Genomic DNA, 12316 nt, shown 5'->3' with positions numbered 1-12316 from the left:
CGAGGTCGCTGGATAGCTAAGCTAAGCGACACAAGTGGCCGACACAAACACCTGGCCCATCTAGGAGTGGCACTGCAGTGTCAGGCAGGATGGACTTCAAAAAAATAGTCCCCAAACAGCACATGATGCAAAGAAAAAAAGAGGCGCACCAAGGTCGCTGTGTGACTAAGCTAAGCGACATAAGTGGCCGACACAAACACCTGGCCCATCTAGGAGTGGCACTGCAGTGTCAGACAGGATGGCACTTCAAAAAAATAGTCCCCAAACAGCACATGATGCAAAGAAAAAAAGAGGCGCACCAAGGTCGCTGTGTGACTAAGCTAAGCGACACAAGTGGCCGACACAAACACCTGGCCCATCTAGGAGTGGCACTGCAGTGTCAGACAGGATGGCACTTCAAAAAAATAGTCCCCAAACAGCACATGATGCAAAGAAAAAAAGAGGCGCAATGAGGTAGCTGTGTGACTAAGCTAAGCGACCCAAGTGGCCGACACAAACACCTGGCCCATCTAGGAGTGGCACTGCAGTGTCAGACAGGATGGCACTTCAAAAAATAGTCCCCAAACAGCACATGATGCAAAGAAAAAAAGAGGCGCACCAAGGTCGCTGTGTGACTAAGCTAAGCGACACAAGTGGCCAACACAAACACCTGGCCCATCTAGGAGTGGCACTGCAGTGTCAGGCAGGATGGCACTTCAAAAAAATTGTCCTCAAACAGCACATGATGCAAAGAAAAAAAGAGGCGCAGCAAGGTCGCTGTGTGACTAAGCTAAGCGACACAAGTGGCCGACACAAACACCTGGCCCATCTAGGAGTGGCACTGCAGTGTCAGGCAGGATGGCACTTCAAAAAAATAGTCCCCAAACAGCACATGATGCAAAGAAAAAAAGAGGCGCACCAAGGTCGCTGTGTGACTAAGCTAAGCGACACAAGTGGCCGACACAAACACCTGGCCCGTCTAGGAGTGGCACTGCAGTGTCAGGCAGGATGGCACTTCAAAAAAATTGTCCCCAAACAGCACATGATGCAAAGAAAAAAAGAGGCGCACCAAGTTCGCTGTGTGACTAAGCTAAGCGACACAAGTGGCCGACACAAACACCTGGCCCATCTAGGAGTGGCACTGCAGTTTTCTAGCGAGAGGATGAGTGCTTCCATCCTCATGTGAATCTGAACCACTAGCCATGAACATAGGCCAGGGCCTTAGCCGTTCCTTGCCACTCCGTGCCGTAAATGGCATATTGGCAAGTTTACGCTTCTCATCAGACGCTTTCAATTGTGATTTTTGGGTCATTTTACTGAACTTTTGTTTTTTGGATTTTACATGCTCTCTACTATGACATTGGGCATCGGCCTTGGCAGACGACGTTGAAGGCATTTCATCGTCTCGGCCATGACTAGTGGCAGCAGCTTCAGCACGAGGTGGAAGTGGATCTTGATCTTTCCCTATTTTAACCTCCACATTTTTGTTCTCCATTTTTTTAATGTGTGGAATTATATGCCAGTATCAATAGCAATGGCCTACTACTATATATACTGCGCACAACTGAAATGCACCACAGGTATGGATGGATAGTATACTTGACGACACAGAGGTAGGTAGAGCAGTGGCCTTCCGTACCGTACTGCTATATATACTGGTGGTCACTGTCAGCAAACTGCAAAACTAAAATGCACCACAGGTATAGAATCTAGATGGATAGTATACTTGACGACACAGAGGTAGGTAGAGCAGTGGCCTTCCGTACCGTACTGCTATATATACTGGTGGTCACTGTCAGCAAACTGCAAAACTAAAATGCACCACAGGTATAGAATCTAGATGGATAGTATACTTGACGACACAGAGGTAGGTAGAGCAGTGGCCTTCCGTACCGTACTGCTATATATACTGGTGGTCACTGTCAGCAAACTGCAAAACTAAAATGCACCACAGGTATAGAATCTAGATGGATAGTATACTTGACGACACAGAGGTAGGTAGAGCAGTGGCCTTCCGTACCGTACTGCTATATATACTGGTGGTCACTGTCAGCAAACTGCAAAACTAAAATGCACCACAGGTATAGAATCTAGATGGATAGTATACTTGACGACACAGAGGTAGGTAGAGCAGTGGCCTTCCGTACCGTACTGCTATATATACTGGTGGTCACTGTCAGCAAACTGCAAAACTAAAATGCACCACAGGTATAGAATCTAGATGGATAGTATACTTGACGACACAGAGGTAGGTAGAGCAGTGGCCTTACGTACCGTACTGCTATATATACTGGTGGTCACTGTCAGCAAACTGCAAAACTAAAATGCACCACAGGTATAGAATCTAGATGGATAGTATACTTGACGACACAGAGGTAGGTAGAGCAGTGGCCTTCCGTACCGTACTGCTATATATACTGGTGGTCACTGTCAGCAAACTGCAAAACTAAAATGCACCACAGGTATAGAATTTAGATGGATAGTATACTTGACGACACAGAGGTAGGTAGAGCAGTGGCCTTCCGTACCGTACTGCTATATATACTGGTGGTCACTGTCAGCAAACTGCAAAACTAAAATGCACCACAGGTATAGAATCTAGATGGATAGTATACTTGACGACACAGAGGTAGGTAGAGCAGTGGCCTTCCATACCGTACTGCTATATATACTGGTGGTCACTGTCAGCAAACTGCAAAACTAAAATGCACCACAGGTATAGAATCTAGATGGATAGTATACTTGACGACACAGAGGTAGGTAGAGCAGTGGCCTTCCGTACCGTACTGCTATATATACTGGTGGTCACTGTCAGCAAACTGCAAAACTAAAATGCACCACAGGTATAGAATCTAGATGGATAGTATACTTGACGATACAGAGGCAGGTAGAGCAGTGGCCTTCCGTACCGTACTGCTATATATACTGGTGGTCCCTGTCAGCAAAACTCTGCACTGTACTCCTCCTATATAATACTGCTGGTCCCCAGTCCCCACAATAAAGCAGTGTGAGCACAGATATATGCAGCACACTGAGCACAGATATGGAGCGTTTTTCAGGCAGACAACGTATAATACTAGTGGTCACTGGTCAGCAAAACTCTGCACTGTACTCCTCCTATATAATACTGCTGGTCCCCAGTCCCCACAATAAAGCAGTGTGAGCACAGATATATGCAGCACACTGAGCACAGATATGGAGCATTTTTCAGGCAGACAACGTATAATACTGGTGGTCACTGGTCAGCAAAACTCTGCACTGTACTCCTCCTATATAATACTGCTGGACCCCAGTCCCCACAATAAAGCAGTGTGAGCACAGATATATGCAGCACACTGAGCACAGATATGGAGCTTTTTTCAGGCAGACAACGTATAATACTGGTGGTCACTGGTCAGCAAAACTCTGCACTGTACTCCTCCTATATAATACTGCTGGTCCCCAGTCCCCACAATAAAGCAGTGTGAGCACAGATATATGCAGCACACTGAGCACAGATATGGAGCGTTTTTCAGACAGAGAACGGATAAAACTGGTGGTCACTGATCAGCAAAACTCTGCACTGTACTCCTCCTATATAATACAGCTGCTCCCCAGTCCCCACAATTAAGCAATAAGCACAAATATTTGCATCAACATTAATAAACGGAGAGGACGCCAGCCACGTCCTCTCCCTGACATTTCCAATGCACGAGTGAAAATGGTGGCGACGCGCGGCTGCTTATATAGAATCCGAATCTCGCGAGAATCCGACAGTGGGATGATGACGTTCGGGCGCGCTCGGGTTAACCGAGCAAGACGGGAAGGTTCGAACCTGCCTCGGACCCGTGTAAAAAGGGTGAAGTTCGGGGAGGTTCGGATTCCGAGGAACCGAACCCGCTCATCACTAGTATCCACTCAACCTCCACTTGACTACCCACCCGTCCGGGTGGTGAGGCTGCCCCCGGTAAGGTGATCCAGCAGATATTATAACAGTCATCGAAGGTGAGCGCACCTAAAATAATTAGCAAACTCAACCAACAACAGGTAATAATCCGTTCTTTCCCGACACCGTAACCATCGAATCCCAACGACAACCACCTCAACATAACAAAATAAAAGGGGTGGGAGGGAGGGAAAATCTTCTAGAAAAAGAGGCTGACCTAACTGCCAGCTCTCTTACAACAACACAGGGACCACCCCTACCCTCTGCACCCATAGGCCATTAGAAATCTGATGCTTCCCTGCCCGCCCCCAGCCAGAGGGGTTTAACCCTCTCCTGTCCTATTCAGTCCTTTCACTCTCCTTACTTTATTCAGGTCTGGCTGAGATAACAGAGTAATTCTACCTGTAGTAGTGAAGTAAGACAGGGCCGAAACTAGGATTTTTGTCACCCGGGGCAAGGTAGTCATTTGACACCCCCCCCCCCCCCCCCCCGCAAAAAAAAAAAAAATATTTTACAATAAATAAATCAAAATAATAAAATAAAATAAATAAAAAATAAATGAATAAAAATATTATATATATATATCTCTTTCAGAACTTTTTTACCTGAAAAACTGCCTTTTCTAACATAAATTTCATATCCAGGAAAAAGTGTCCCCATTTTACACAGTACGACAGGCAAGTGTCCCCATTCCCCATTTTACACATTGCGGCAGACAGGTGACCCCATTTTACACATTGCGGCAGACAGGTGTCCCCATTTTACACATTGCGGCAGGAAAAAGTGTCCCCATTTTACACATTGCGGCAGGAAAAAGTGTCCCCATTTTACACATTGCGGCAGGCACAGGTCCCCATTTTACACAGTACGCTGGCAAGTGTCCCCATTTTACACATAGCGGCAGGCACAGGTCCACATTTTACACAGTACGCTGGCAAGTGTCCCCATATTACACAGTACGCTGGCAAGTGTCCCCATTTTACACATTGCGGCAGGCACAGGTCCCCATTTTACACATTGCGGCAGGCACAGGTCCCCATTTTACACATTGCGGCAGGCACAGGTCCCCATTTTACACATTGCGGCAGGCACAGGTCCCCATTTTACACAGTACGCTGGCAAGTGTCCCCATTTTACACATAGCGGCAGGCACAGGTCCCCATTTTACACAGTACGCTGGCAAGTGTCCCCATTTTACACATTGCGGCAGGCACAGGTCCCCATTTTACACAGTACGCTGGCAAGTGTCCCCATTTTACACATAGCGGCAGGCACAGGTCCCCATTTTACACAGTACGCTGGCAAGTGTCCCCATTTTACACATAGCGGCAGGCACAGGTCCACATTTTACACAGTACGCTGGCAAGTGTCCCCATTTTACACATAGCGGCAGGCACAGGTCCCCATTTTACACAGTACGCTGGCAAGTGTCCCCATTTTACACAGTACGCTGGCAAGTGTCCCCATTTTACACATAGCGGCAGGCACAGGTCCCCATTTTACACATTGCGGCAGGCACAGGTCCCCATTTTACACAGTACGCTGGCAAGTGTCCCCATTTTACACATTGCGGCAGGCACAGGTCCCCATTTTACACATTGCGGCAGGCACAGGTCCCCATTTTACACATTGCGGCAGGCACAGGTCCCCATTTTACACAGTACGCTGGCAAGTGTCCCCATTTTACACATAGCGGCAGGCACAGGTCCCCATTTTACACAGTACGCTGGCAAGTGTCCCCATTTTACACATAGCGGCAGGCACAGGTCCCCATTTTACACAGTACGCTGGCAAGTGTCCCCATTTTACACATTGCGGCAGGCACAGGTCCCCATTTTACACAGTACGCTGGCAAGTGTCCCCATTTTACACATAGCGGCAGGCACAGGTCCCCATTTTACACAGTACGCTGGCAAGTGTCCCCATTTTACACATAGCGGCAGGCACAGGTCCCCATTTTACACATTGCGGCAGGTGGTGGAGGGAGAGAGAGAGAGAGGAAGGGAGAGGGGCTGACTTACATTTGAAGCGGTTCTCGCCGCTCTTCAGCCGCCTCTCCCTCCTCGTCTGCGCGGCTCCGGGCTCCCCCTTCTCCCTCCTCCGGCGTGGTTTCGTGGAATGACGCGTTTGCGCCGTGACGTCACGACGCAATCGCGTCATTCCGCGAAACCCCGCCCCCCGAGCTGGGCACTCGGGAGAAGGGGGTTTAAAGGTGTTAAAAGTGCCGCGGCGGGTGTTAGGGGGTCTCGGCGCCCCCTCCAATCTGGCGCCCAGGTCGCCTGCCCCCCTAGCCCCCCCCTAGTTTCGGCCCTGAGTAAGAGATGAGATGCAAATAGAGTGCAAGGTTTTCGTACAGTACATAAACTATATCAGGAAAATATTCTTTCATGGAGGTTTAGAAGGACCAATATGAGTAAGGAAGGGTAGCAGGGGCTGGCCAGAAGGGCAGGGTGCCATCTGCCCCCCGGGCCAGTGCAATTTAAGTGTTTCAGGGCCATTTTTGCATTGCATTACCTGTGAAAAGCTGGGCCACTTGCTTGAGTCTGCCCCCCAGGCCAGAGCCGGATTAAGGGGGGGGGCTCCGGGGGTAAGTACCCCGGGCCCCCCTGTCTGAAAGGGCCCCCTGCCAGTGCCACCCGCCACAGATCGGTTCTCTAGTACCGATCTGCGGTGCGGCGCTGTGCTCCGAGTCCCCAGCTACAGCCGATATACAGTCACAGGCGCTGCGCACCGCCTCCTCCTGTCTAGTAACTATGGAAACCCGTCCGCACGTGACATGAAGATGTCACGCCGTGCGCGCTCCCTGCCCTCTCTCCTCCTGTACCTGCAGTTTATGAGGAGCGTTAGGCACAAACACTCCTCCCAGGACGCCAGCCAGTGGGTTAAGGTGTAAGGTGATTGATAACTGTGATGTACCGGGTGTGTGTGGAGTTTGGGGGGGGGGGGTTGTCAGGGATTCCTTCTTTACAGGATTTAGATTATTTTGCTTAAGAAAGTTTGACTGTGAGGGTGATATGTATGTAACATCAAGTGTGTGTAAGTATATATATATATATATATATATATATATATATGTTACTTCCAAACATATTTTATCTTGATACAAACGTTATTTCCCTGAATCTCCCCCTTAGCAGCCTTACCCTCCCCCTCCCTGTAACTCCTCCTCAGCATCCCTGCCCTCACCCTCCGTGTAACTCCCTCCTCAGTGCCCTTGTCCTCACCCTCCCTATAACTTCCCCGCAGCGCCCTTACCCTCCCTGTAACTCCTCCTCAGCATCCCTGCCCTCACCCTCCCTATAACTCCCAACTCAGTGGCCTTGTCCTCACCCTCCCTATAACTTCACTTCAGCACCCTTAACCTCACCCTCCCTGTAACTCCCCCTCAGCATCCCTGCCCTCACCCTCCCTGTAACTCCCCCTCAGCATCCCTGCCCTCACCCTCCCTGTAACTCCCCCTCAGCACCCTTAAGGCCCGTATACACTGGCCGATATATCGGCTGTTCTCTTGAACGGCCGATATATCGCGGGACCATCGGCCAGTGTGTACGGCCGATACGTCTATGAACTCCGTCGTTCACAGACGTATCGCGTCGGCCCGCTGCACAGCCGACGCCCAATATATCTACCGATATATTGGCGCGTCGCTGTGTGGCCGACCGCCCGTACACATGCTGCGGCGGCCGGCGGTGATTGACAGCTGAACTGGGTGGGTGTGTGTACACGCCCGCCCAGTTCATGACGTCAGTCCCCGATGGATCGGGCAGTGTGTATGCACAGCACACTGCCCGATCCATCCACAGATATATCTGCAGATCAATTGATCTGCAGATATATCTTTCTAGTGTGTACCCACCCTCACCCTCCCTGTATTTCCCCCTCAGCATCCCTGCCCTCACCCTTCCTGTAACTCCCCCTCAGCACCCTTACCCTCACCCTCCCTCTATTTCTCCTTCAGCATCCCTGCCCTCACCCTCCCTGTTACTCCTCCTCGACGCCCTTACCCTCACCCTCCCTGTAACTCCCCCTCAGCATCCCTGCCCTCATCCTCCCTGTAACTTCCCCTCAGTGCCCTTATCTTCACCCTCCCTGTGTATATATATATATATATATATATATATATATATATACATTATTAAAATGTTATACCTCAGGGCCCCCCTGTCTTAAGTACCCCGGGCCCTCTAAAGCCTTAATCCGGCTCTGCCCCAGGCTGAAAGTTGCCAGCCAGCCCCTGAGGCGTAGTATTATCAGGAGGAGGAGGAGGATAAAACATAAAAACATTGCAAATTCAGAGTAACATTGCATAATATCAGCAGACAACAGGTAACCATATCGTCAGTCAGCATATAGCATAAATACAAAACACTATTATATCAACACAAGATGGGCAGTACAATTGGGGGAGGGGAATAGTTCAGCAATAAATAAAGACCTTTCGTATTGACAAGCAAACAGAGTCGATGCAGGGGAAAAATAAACAAGGTGGTGGAGCACTAGTGACATGGAGTGTGCTGTGTGAAGAGTAAGGTAGAGTACACACTAGACCAGTATGGGACTACTAGTCATATTGTGCCGCCCATTGTCCAGCACATTAAAAAAACACAAACATTGTCCCTGACAAGGCAAAAAAAACACACCAAAAAATCCACACACATTGGCCCTCACAGGGAATATAACAAACATATTGACACCACAGGTAAAATAACACACACATTGGTCCCACAGGAAAAAACACACATTGGCTTCCACAGTGAAAATAGCACACACATTGCCCCCACGCAAAAAAACTTTAGCCTAATCAGGGAAAATAACATACACATTGGCCCCACAGGGAAAGAAACACACACACACACACACTTGCCTCCACAGGGAAAATAAAGCAAACATTGTCCCCCGCAGGGAAAATGAAACACACCACAGGAAACACACACACACACACACACACACACACACACACACACACACACACACACACACTGACCCCCACAGGGAATATAACACACACATTGGCCCCCCCAAGATAAAAAAACACACACATTTGCCCCCACAGGGAAGCCCACACACACATTGGCTACCACATGGATAAAACACACACAGTTGGCCCCCACAAGGAAAATCACACACACATGTGCCCCCACATTGAAAAGCCACACACACATTGGTTCTCACATGAATAAAAGGGATCAGTACTAAATACCGATGCCGGAATCCCGACCACACAATCCCGACAGGGGTGGCGAGCGGAACGCAGCCCCTTGCGGGCTCGCTTCGCTCGCCACGCTGCGGGCACGGTGCCTCGCTACGCTTGGCACACTATTATATTCTACCTTTATGGGTGTCGTGGACACCCACGGAGGGAGAATATGTCGGGATTGTGGTGGTCGGGATTGTGGTGGTCGGGATTCCGGCGTCGGTATTTCAACCGCCGGGATTCCGGCCGGCGGCATCTTGACCGCATCCCGAATAAAACACACACATTGGCCCCACATGAAAAAAACACACATTGGTCTCTACAGGGAAAATAACACACATTGGCCCCATATGTAAAAAAAATCACATTGGCCCCACAGGATAGAAAAACACACATTGGCCTCCACTTGTAAAAAACCACACACAGATACATTTACCCCACAAGTAAAAACACACACACACACACACACACACACACACACACACACACACACACACACACACACACACACACACACACACATTGGCCCCACAAGGAAAAAAACACATGCATATTGGCCCCACAGGGAAAAGCCCCACACACACTTTGGCCCTCAAAGGGAAAAAAATGGGCCGTAGAAGGATTTTTTTTGTTTTGTTTATACAGTGCAGTGCACATCATGCAGCACCACACCACTGAAAGCAGAGGAGCTATGAAGACAGAAGATGGTAGGTATGGGGGCTGGAGAGACACTGGCACTGGTGAGACACTGGTGCTGGGTCTGGAGAGATGCTGGGGCTGGACACTGGTGAGACACTGCCACTGGGGCTGAAGAAACATTGAGGGCTGAAGGGACACTACAGAGGCTGAGGCTGGAGAGACACTGTGAGGTATGGAGAGACCCTATGAGCGCTGGACAGACTGCGGATGCTGGAGACACACTGGCGACTGAAGGGACACTGTGGTGGCTGGAGGGACACTGTAGAGACTGTAGGAGCACTGTATTGAATTGGAGGGACACTTTGGGGGGCTGGAAGACATTGTGGGGGGCTGCAGAGTAGGTGCAAGGTTTCTCTGCACCCGAGGCAAAATATTGTAGGCCCATGGCAAAGCAATGCCTACACATTTACATGAATACATAAGGTGTCACACAAGTCATCCTCCGCAAGTCTGAGCAAGAGGCCAGGAAATCTCCATCTTCTGATGGATCCTAGTCTCGCCCCTCCCCAAAATGGCAGCGACACCAGTAGCGGATCTTACCACGGGCAAGCAGTACTTTTGCCCGGGGCGCCGCCTTCCGGAGGGCGCCGCACCAGGGCAAGATCCGCTGCTGGTGTGTGCCCCCTGCTGCCCGCTGCCCCCGGCCGCCACCGCTGGGAAGGGAAACTAGACGCGTACGCGTCTAGTTTCCCTTCCTGGAGAGGTCCTTTACTGTGCGGTGCGCGATGACGTCATCGCGCACCGCACAGCAAAGGTCCGCGTCTAGTTTCCCTTCGTGGAGAGGACCTTTGCTGTGCGGTGCGCGATGACGTCATCGCGCACCGCACATCAATTCAGCTGTACAGGGGGCGTAAATGACCACGCCCCCTGTACAAAGCCACGCCCCCTAAAGCCGCCCGGGGCGCCACAAACCCCGGAGCCGGCCCTGAGCGACACACCTCCATTTTGAGAAACACAGGCTGTTGCCGCCACCTCCCCCAAACAGGATTAGACTGTCAAACACGGATAGTCTGATGCCATAGTGCGACCTACGTCGCAGACCCGTACTGCACATTGGTACTGCATCGGTACTTTGCGTCATGAGCTGCTACAACATCAGGACCTGAACCAGGCCCCTTATCTCCACACGTATCCATACATTGAATGGCTGTCAGCACCGTGATAGCTCCATCCTATCACCAATCAGCATGCTGACAGCCATGCACTGTCTGGCCACTCTGATTGTGTGTAATGCACAATCAGAGCAGCTGTACAGCATTCTCTACCTGCCTCCCAAGAAGCTCCGGAGGCACCAGCCCACCCCTGCTTAAAGGCCCCTAAAGTCGTGGGCCCCGGACCGCAGCCCAGTGTGCCTATACATTAAGATGGCCCTGCCTTCTATGTCCCCAAGCTAGGAAATATGATCCGGCCATGTGTATGTGGGTATTTAGGAGTGGCTGTATATGTACCTCAACGGCTGCCTAGCACCCAGTGCTTTAGATTGATAAGTAGAAATGAATGTTAGCCCTAGTCTGTGTTACACTATTATCCAAGACACTTCTCTGTTACGTCAGCCGGGTATTAGCGTGTCTGCCCCGTGGGTTTAGATATCTTGTGCTGGGAGTAAAATAGACAAGTTTGCTGTTCTCGCCTCATTCACAGTGAATATTTATTCATCTCCAGATATAAATCTGGAATAATTATAACTTTTCTGTGTACGTTTTCTGTGTAGTTTTAGCATACTGCCTACTGGTATGTTGGCAGCGTTTAAGTATTTCCATTCCCTGCCTGAGAGTAACCTCTTCAGCACCAAGCTGCAGCGAGAGCATAAAACGCTCCAGTTATGTCTCTATATGCTGTACACAGAGGGGGAACCAGGCACGAGAAGGCACAGGGTCAGTGGTGCAGACATTTATATAAAAGGGCTAATTCAGTCCTGATCGCTGCTGTGCGTTTTCGCACAGTGGGTGATCAGGTCTGAACTGCGCATGCGCCGCAGTGTGCATGTGCATGCTAGAGACGCTATCGGCATCTCAGTCCAGCGATCGCCTCTGCCTGATTGACAAGCAGAGGCGTTCGCTGGGCGGGAGGGGTGGACTGGCGGCGTTTGGCTGCCATTTTAGGGGCAGGGTCCTGGGCAACGCAGGCGAGCCCGGATCATGTGGGTGGCGGGCCGCGGCAGCTGCATGACGTCACACGCAGCCGCTTCGACCCGGGATGCGACAAGTAGCTCCCTGCCAGCGCGCAGGAGTTGCGCAGGTATGGAGCTACTTGTCAAGTACAAAAGCAACGCCGCTGTGCGATGCTTTTGTACTTGTGCGGGGGAATATGGCCAGATATGTGGGGCAGACTAGCCCTGTGCTGGGCTACGATCAGGTCTGAATTAGGCCCAAGGTCTTCTTCCAGTAGAAAGAAGAGGGTATGAGGTGTTCGGTCATATTGGGCCCCATTTAACAAAGAGACATAACCCCTTTAGCGCTCGCTAAACTATATTTAACAAATAGCGGTGAGCTTAGCCCTCCTCTACTGAGACGTCTCCT

Source organism: Pseudophryne corroboree, chromosome 4, assembly GCF_028390025.1.
Source record: "Pseudophryne corroboree isolate aPseCor3 chromosome 4, aPseCor3.hap2, whole genome shotgun sequence".
Classification (NCBI taxonomy): domain Eukaryota; kingdom Metazoa; phylum Chordata; class Amphibia; order Anura; family Myobatrachidae; genus Pseudophryne; species Pseudophryne corroboree.
Note: the sequence above shows the minus strand (reverse complement) of the source record.